The 8,791-nt window shown below is 33.0% G+C and overlaps 1 pseudogene; it reads right to left on the bottom strand.

Annotated features, from left to right (window-relative positions):
- The window catches only part of LOC106478020, an 83,803-nt pseudogene that overhangs the window by 27,464 nt on the left and 47,548 nt on the right, over positions 1-8,791 (bottom strand).

The following is an 8,791-nucleotide window of genomic DNA, read 5'->3' as shown; positions in this document are numbered from 1 at the left end:
GGGGTCGTTAAAATGTGACGGTCAATCCCACTTATTCGTTGGTAAAAGAGTAGTCCCAAGAGTTGGCGGTGGGTGGTGATGACTAGCTGCCTTCCCTCTAGTCTTACAACTGCTAAATTAAGGACGGGTAGCGCAGATAGCCCTCGTGTAGCTTTGCGCGAAATTCAAAAACAAACAATTTACTAATAATTCCCTGAAAATTCCGTTCTCCTATCAGTTTACCAATATATTAAGTACATAGACCAAAATATGCTTTGATTAACTAATGTGGATAGATTCACTATTATACCAATATATTAAGTACATAGACCAAAAATATGCTTTGATTAACTAATGTGGATAGATTCACTATTAGTCCTTGTTATATTTAGTCTTTGTTACAACTATTTGATGATAGGATTTTTAGGATACAAAAAAGGCAAAGAGATCTTGCTAGAATTTATTTGGTGTATCTTAGATAAATAGTCCGAGGAAAATTTACATGTTTTTTTAATTTTTGAAATTTGTTAATGTAATAATTTTTGTAGGATGGCATTTGGATATTTTGAATTTTAGAAATTACAAAGGCAAACGAAGGATTTTGAAATAATCTTAAAACCGAAACGATAAGATGTGCCGTCCTTAGTATCAACATTTCATCAAATGTAAGCAATGAAAACAGATAAACAACAACAAAAAAAAAAACATGAATATAACGTATCTTGAAAAACAGGTGCGTTTCAAAAGTAAGAGAATTTTTGTTCCCATCTGTTGGGTACAACTAAATTTCGTCCGACGAATAATCGTGTTAATAAATCAATATTTCTCCCTTGCTTACGGTATGGCATGTTACGTGTTTGCACTATAAGTGTGTAAGAAAAACAAGCAGGAATGATAGCTGAGAGTGTTATTATTTTCGAACAGTGTGACTTCAATATATTTTGGTCTCCTCCATGGTAACACTTCCCCACGACTAATGTTATTAAAGCCGCTGTACGCCATTCTATTTATACTATAACATCAGAATTTAAGACCGAACTGAAATTATGAATTTCAATTAACAAATGGGGGATATGCGTCATTTTTAATGAAGGTCATGTTTCGAAGTGATGTCTTGAAATTAGAGACGCTTATGTGACATCAAGAAATGATGAGGTAAAAGCTTTTAATGATGATATACGGCCTCATTATTATAGGTTGTAGACATAAATAAGGAAATCAGACATAATATCACATATTGTTATTTTAAGAAAAACACGTATAGCTGAAACATTCCATTTCGCCAACAAGCGAATCGAAATAAAAACACAAAAGAGACAGTTATAAAAATGGCAAAAAAATCTTTAAATGAAATTGAGTTGGTATTATGCTCTTAATGAGTGTTACACTGATATTTTTTAAAACTGTGAGGGAAAACTCACACATCAACGTTAGCTTTTCTGTTGTCCAGTGATTGAAATATCTAGAGTTCATGGTCAAAACTGCAATTTATTCCAGTTCCCTAGCATTTTCAATCAATGTTCTCTATTGTACTATAATATACATTTATATTGAATGAGAGAAAATATATCCAGTTACGAGTTCATTACAAATACCATTTCACAAAAGAAGTATTTTGTTACAAATTCAGATTCTAAAACTACTCAACATTTGTGAAAAGCTAAGCACTGCAATATTGTATTTTGATGTGCAAACTCTAGTGAGTTTCATAAATAGTTCTTCGTCCAATTTTGAAAAATATGATAAAGAAACAATCATTTCACTTAGCTGTATTACAGTTATAAGCTCCCTTCTAAGATATTTTACGGTTTTATTATTTAAATGAACATTTATCCTGTTTTCAGATTCGTACATATAAAGACTGATTAAAGGTTCTTCAATAAATTAAATTTAACTACCAATAATTAGTATGCATCGTAATACGAATTCAATGAATGCTGCGATGTTATTTTAAATTAAGCTTTAAATAAATGTGCAAGCACATTGTATAGTATTGTATTTCTACAAAAATAATAAATAATTAGTTAACATATTTGATAGGTGATGATTCTTTCAGTACATTTCAGAAATCATTGGGTTACAACAATAATATATTTATGAAGTTACAAGATTCTATTGGTTAATGAACTTTCGGTAACTTGGCGTCAACCAACCATTACTAAGACTTTCTAAGTGTGCTTTTCAAATGAAACTGTGATGACTATTAAAAGAATGGTCTCAAGACACAAATTATCTAATTATGTACATATACATTTGATAGCTACCACTGAAAAAATAATACATTGATTTCAAAGAGCAGTATTTTACAAAAAAAATCCGATTAAAAAACTTTTTCTTACTTATCCTATAACACTGAATTCTTAGTGCTCCAATCCATTCCAATTTAATACCAAAACTTTCTCCTCTTCTCTGTAAATCTACTTTCTCCCCTTAAAGGCTCTCTCCTTTATTAAATGTTGAAGCAGTTCGTTTAAGCTCGAATCCCTTGATCCTTCCTGACACAGTGAACGCAACAACATAATGAATTTGTTCGAAACTGGCGTTTAACTGTAGAATGTATTCGTATACTTATGATAATGTAGTTTTTTATTTAAGAAAAAAAAGCTACTGATTTCAATTCACTATGTGACAAGAAAAAGTTACTTTTTTTCCCAATGTGTCTAAGTGCTACACCAAAAACACCATGTTCCTCGCTCTTTATTTTCTCCTGAGGTCTAATTTCAAGTACACAAAATGGTTATGAATATAATTATTGTACAATTTATCTTGTATTGTGTTCGAAACATTTTATAATTAATCGACAATTATGTTTTTATATAAGACAGTTAAGTTGTTGTAATGGAAAACATGTTGAGTTAATCAATATTATTGTACAAAGTTAAACAAATTATGTTTTCGTTTTTATTGGGACTATAAGCACTATGCTTTCTGGGATCTGAATCAACTCAAGACTTCAAGTTAAATATTATATAAGAAAGTCCAGGTATTTGTTGAAGTACGTTTCACAAGGACACTTTGGTAACTGTATATTTCTTAATAATATATATATATACTGTATAGAAACCATTTTTCTTCCCACCATGCATTTGTTTAATGCTTTCATGTTGTAGTTATTCTTTTTGCTATAAGAAACCAACTTACTGTTCACCTTAATTCTATAGTTTTAATATTATCGCTGATAAAATGTTTAATACCACAGTAATGCTACCATGAGTTTCTAAGGTCAGCAAACAAACCACCTCAGTGTTAATGCCCTCTAGCATATAAACAAAAAACATAGATAACATAAATATTTTTGTAACAAAAACGGTGTAAGGTTTTACAGAGTAAATTCAAAACTTTGAAACACAGTTTATTTTTTGTATTTTTTTGTCAGTCGTGTGCACTTAAATATTCCTGGTGTCTTAACTTGTTTTCGTTTACACTCAACCATCCTACTTCCAAAAATGGGATATAAAAAAACAACTTAAAACTTTAAAATCAGATAAACATTAGCACATAAATATCTATAAGAGCCTGGTATACGGAAACGAAGAGACTTAAATCTATAACTATATCCCAGTTCTTGATTTTTTGCCGCGGCATAGTGGCTCACGGAACGGCTCTGAGAGTTTTGTTGTTGTTTTTCAAGTACAAACTTTTAGCTCCTTCATCTCTTGACCGATTTGAGATCTAATTACAGTTTTCGACTCAGAAGATTAAACTCTTTCGATTGGTGTATTTGACCACGCCCAAGGTATCATAAATTAATTTACACTAATCCTGCCGAAAATAATTTCAACTTGAGTGTAGGCTGGTAGAGATTCCACAAAAATATAGCTAATAAAAAAAACATAGGTCTCATAGATTAATTGACTCTAATCCTGCCTAAAACAATTTCAAGTGACGCGGTGATTGAGGATTCCCTCTTATTTCCAAACTATTTGCTGAGAGATTCAGTAGAGTGTACATCATTAGCTAACTAATCAATTAAGCGAGCATTTATTGTCCCTAAATATTTCAATATTCTAGTTACTGTTCATTGTGACTAATAAGCTCCGTCAGGAGAGGGGGCGCTGGTTGCGGTCACACCTTTTTTATTCCAATGAAGGCCCCCCTCGGGTTTAAATTTTTTATAATTTTTTTGTTTTTAATTTCGCGCAAACTACATGAGAGCTATCTGCGCTAGCCAGCAAGTCATCACCACCCACCGCCAACTTTTGGGCTACTCTGTTACCAACAAATAGTGGGATTGACTTTCACATTATAAAGTCCCCTACGGCTGAAAGGGTGAGTTTGGTGGGACGGGGATTCGAACCCGCGATCTTCAAATTGCGAGTCAAGCGCCCTAACCATCTGGACATGCCGTGCCAAAATTTTTATGAATAGATGAAAAAACATCCAACGCTATCCAATAAAAAATTGCCCCATTAACAGCAAAAATGCAACTTAGTAAAAACTGCATAATATTATTAATGAAATGACCCCTTTACAGTAAAATTTGATATTATTAATGAAATAACACCTTTACAGTAAAAATTTGATATTATTAATGAAATGACCTCTTTACAGTAAAACTTTGATATTATTAATAAAATGACTTCTTTACAGTAAAATTTGATATTATTAATGAAATAACCCCTTTACAATAAAAATTTTATATCATTAATGAAATGACCCCTTTAAGTAAAATTTTATATTATTAATAAAATGACCCCTTTACAGTAAAATTTATATTATTAATAAAATAAACCCTTTACAGTAAAAATTTGATATTACTAATGAAATGACCCCTTTATAGTAAAAATTGATATTATTAATGAAATGACCCCTTTACAGTAAAATTTGATATTATTAATGAAATGACCCCTTTATAGTAAAGTTTGATGTAACTAAAACATGTTAATGATAATCAGAACTGATACCTCTAATGATAATAATCAAGGGCTCCTTTTATGTATCATCAGAGTAGGATCTGAATATCATCAGAAGAGCCGCTAATTATCGTCAGAAGGGTCTCAACACACTGATTGGCAGAACCCAAACACCTTCTTTTGAAATAGAAAAATAATAATAAACGTTTTATAAGCATAGAAATGTATAATAGCAGTGCCTTAGTCACAATGAGACAAGTGCCTCGTCGTTTTTTTGTTGTTTTTTGTTTTGTTTTTTTTTTTGGCTAGGAGCCTTTTCGTGTTCCACGATATTAAAACCCCTGATAGTTTAAATAGACAAGAAGAGACCCTGATAATTTTAAGTGAATTTCGTCATGCCACTATAAAAAATATTCTGATGACCTTCATTATGAGTTACAATCTAACCTGATTTCTTTGAGAAACATTTTCACCTTATATTTTTAATCACCTAATTACGCACATTTTTCATTTCTATATTAAACTTATGAGTCTCCGGACTCAGAGTAAGTAATGGGTCTCCCTCAAAGTGTCACATTTCCCTTTGCAAAATTCTTCGTACGGGAGTGACCTAAAATAATATTAAATAGTGTATATTTAACAACTCTAAGTAACCTATATTGTGCTGACATAACCAATAATACACTGTAGTTTTAAAAGTTTTTAATAAATTCATAATTTCATAGTGATTCATTTTGCGAATGTGTATGTGTATGAATTCAATTAACTTGTGGCCTCAATCTATAAAAGAAATATCAGGCATACAAAAATAATTTGATCGGGCTGACGGAAACAAGTAAATCAAAGCTCTATTGACACGTGTATTACCCAAATAATTAATTCTATATACCTGACGCAACAAAACACCTTTTATTGGAATAGGTATTTCGATAGAATGTCACCCAATCGAGCATTATAGGGCTGACGGAAACAAGTAAATCAAAGCTCTAATGACACGTGTATTACCCAAATAATTAATTCTATATACCTGACGCAACAAAACACCTTTTATTGGAATAGGTATTTCGATAGAATGTCACCCAATCGAGCATTATAGGACTGTGGATGATTTTGTTTGTTCGTAGCCATCCCTAATTTAGAAGTGATAGACTAGAGGGAAGGCAATTAGTTAACACCACCAACCGCCAACTCTTGGGCTACTTTTTCACCAACGAATAGTGGTCACATTATAACGCCCTCCACGGCTGAAAGGGCGAGTATGTTCGATGAGAGGATTCGAACTTTCGACCCACAGATTGCGAGTCGAGCTCCTAATCACCAGGCTATGTCAGATCTGCTTGCAGATAGACTGAATTGATTTGTGTTATTTTTGTGAACTCACTTTTAAAAATCAGCCTTTTCATACCAATAGTTTTTACTACACCTGTTCTTATCTTGTCTATACAGTAAAATCAGTGGCACGTCTGTGGACGTACAACGCTAGAAACCGGGTTTCGACACCCGTGGTGGGCAGAGCACAGATAGCAAATTGTGTAGCTTTGTGCTTAACTACAAACAAACAGAAAATTCATGTAAACAAAGAAACTGTAATAAAACTATTTTATCTCATAGTACTCATTTCGACATTGGTGAAGTTATATGCCCACTGAAATACACCTAGAAATATGTTCAGTCTAATGTGTTTCAAATTTGTAGGGTAATATTTAATAAATTTGATTGATTACAGTCTTATTAATTATTTTCCAAGAAGTATATTTTGTTGTTATTTAAGAGTGTGAGTTACAGATTTATACATTTGTCTCATTTAATCGTAAGAAATATTTTCTATTTTAGCTAAATAAACATTTCTATCCTTTTTCTTTCTTTTTTCTTATAATGGAGCGAACTTTAAACATCTGTAGAGATACTTCCACTTCTTAGTATATTAAATAGGAAATTGTTTGACATTAATTATACCAAGACGATGCTTACATGTCAGTATACAGAGTAAAATGTGATCATTAGAAGGAACTTTCTACTGACGTTAATAGCCAATTTTAAGAACAACTTTCCATGTCCCTTGAAAGTATCACTTATTTTATCGTCGATCGAGCTCACTCTGATGTCCAAGATTACGCACTATTGCTCGACACTGCAATTTTAGTTGTAACAAGCTCATTTGAAGAACGGAAAAATCAATCTTAAAGCACACAGCTTGACAAACTTACAGCAGTTTCTCCAGTGGACGTGTGATCCGTCTTCCAAGGTCGACGGTCTAAACCACCATTAGAGCTGTAAAGGAGGATGTGGCAGGTGTGTGGTCAAGATGCGTTGCAATGATCCACCATCTCACGAAAACAACGGTGTAGATTACAGCTTATGAGCTTTCACCAAATATTTGTTCGTTATCTTTTTAGCGACACCAGGAACATGCATTGCAATTTTTGTTGTTGTTGTTGTTCTTGGAAAGGTTAAACAGTTCTCGTTCATAATAATAACCTTCATTCGTGGATGAGAGGGTTGCTTTGGGTTGGTTGGGTTGTAGTAGTTCCAAAGACTATTGGTGTTTTAAGATCTGTACTGTGAGAAACATTGAATAAAGCTCATGAACGTTCACCAAATATTTGTTAATTATCTTTTTTAGCGACATCAGGAATATGGCCAGCTGCATTGCAATGTCTTTTTTGTTCTTGGAAGAGTTAAACAGTTCTCGTTCATAATCATAACCTTCGTTTTTGGATGAGAGGGTTGCTCTGGGTTGGTTAGGTTGCAATAGTTCCAAAGACTGTTGGTGTCTTAAGATCTGTGCTGTGAAGAACATTGAAGATTTCCTTCTTCGAAGTGTTCTGTCCTTTGGTTGTATATCGTTTAACAATCTCACTATATTAATATTGTCTATGAAGATGGTTTTTAGTCCTCTAGCCATAAATTCATCTGTAGCAGAATTCCATTATCGATCGTTTTGTAGGTCACAAGGAAACAACTCCCTTTTCTTTGCTTAAGCAAATCGTTCAAATAAATTGAAATTAATAATCTGCATAGCATTTCAACTGAACGTTTAGTGTCCTCTCTTTTTGGACTGATTGTTTAGGTAATATCTTCCCCTTTACGTTTGTGAAAATTCTGATATGCCTTAACAGTGAATAATCAACGATTAATATTGTAATAAAGTAAAATTTCATTAGTTTTGGTGAAATAGGCCGTTTAATAAGAAAAAGAGCGGGATTTCTCTGGCGAAATCCGCTCTTCTTTACAAACGAATTCAGTAATATTTAGATTTGAAATATGCTTATCTCGTGTTACCCACGACTCAATTTCATCATCATAGTATTTAGTGTGGTGCAGTACAGCTAAGCGTGTTGTGGAGTTTGTCTCGTAATCTCACACCAGTTTATCCAGTGTTCTCAATTCTTTATGGTCCGAAGGCAACTACTACATTCCAGTAACATCGCGTTATATTGAAAGAAGGTATTTGCCGCCATCTTACCTTGTATATTCCCAGGTTCTCCACGTGACATTCTAGAACTGCATCTCGGCCGATGGCAGTGCTAATGTTAGGTATAGGTCCAGCAAAGTCGGGAGGTAGAACCAGTCCTGTTAAAACAGTTATTAGCTCATCAGTTATTTTTCTTTATGAGATTGATGAACAGTAAAATTACAGTGTGCCACCTGCGGTTCTTGTGTGCTTTTTTTTATAGATTAATCCAGCATAATCTTATAATTATTCATAAACTACGGGGGGGGGGGGGCAAGTTTCTTAGAACCATTATTGGGCACGTAATACATATAACTTTCAAAACTTCACAAACTCTTACCATACACAATGTTTCAATGATCAGTGTATAGATTTTAAAAATAAGTCTGATGCAATAACTTAAAACGAATAACTTACTATATTATCAGAGCTCCTCAAAGACGTAAAGTTTGTTTGTTTGTTTTGAATTTCGCGCAAAGCTACACAAGGGCTATCTGCGCTAGCC

This window comes from Limulus polyphemus, unplaced genomic scaffold (assembly GCF_000517525.1).
Source record: "Limulus polyphemus unplaced genomic scaffold, Limulus_polyphemus-2.1.2 Scaffold173, whole genome shotgun sequence".
In the NCBI taxonomy this organism is placed as follows: domain Eukaryota; kingdom Metazoa; phylum Arthropoda; class Merostomata; order Xiphosura; family Limulidae; genus Limulus; species Limulus polyphemus.
Note: the sequence above shows the minus strand (reverse complement) of the source record. Positions and strands in the feature narration are given on the sequence as shown.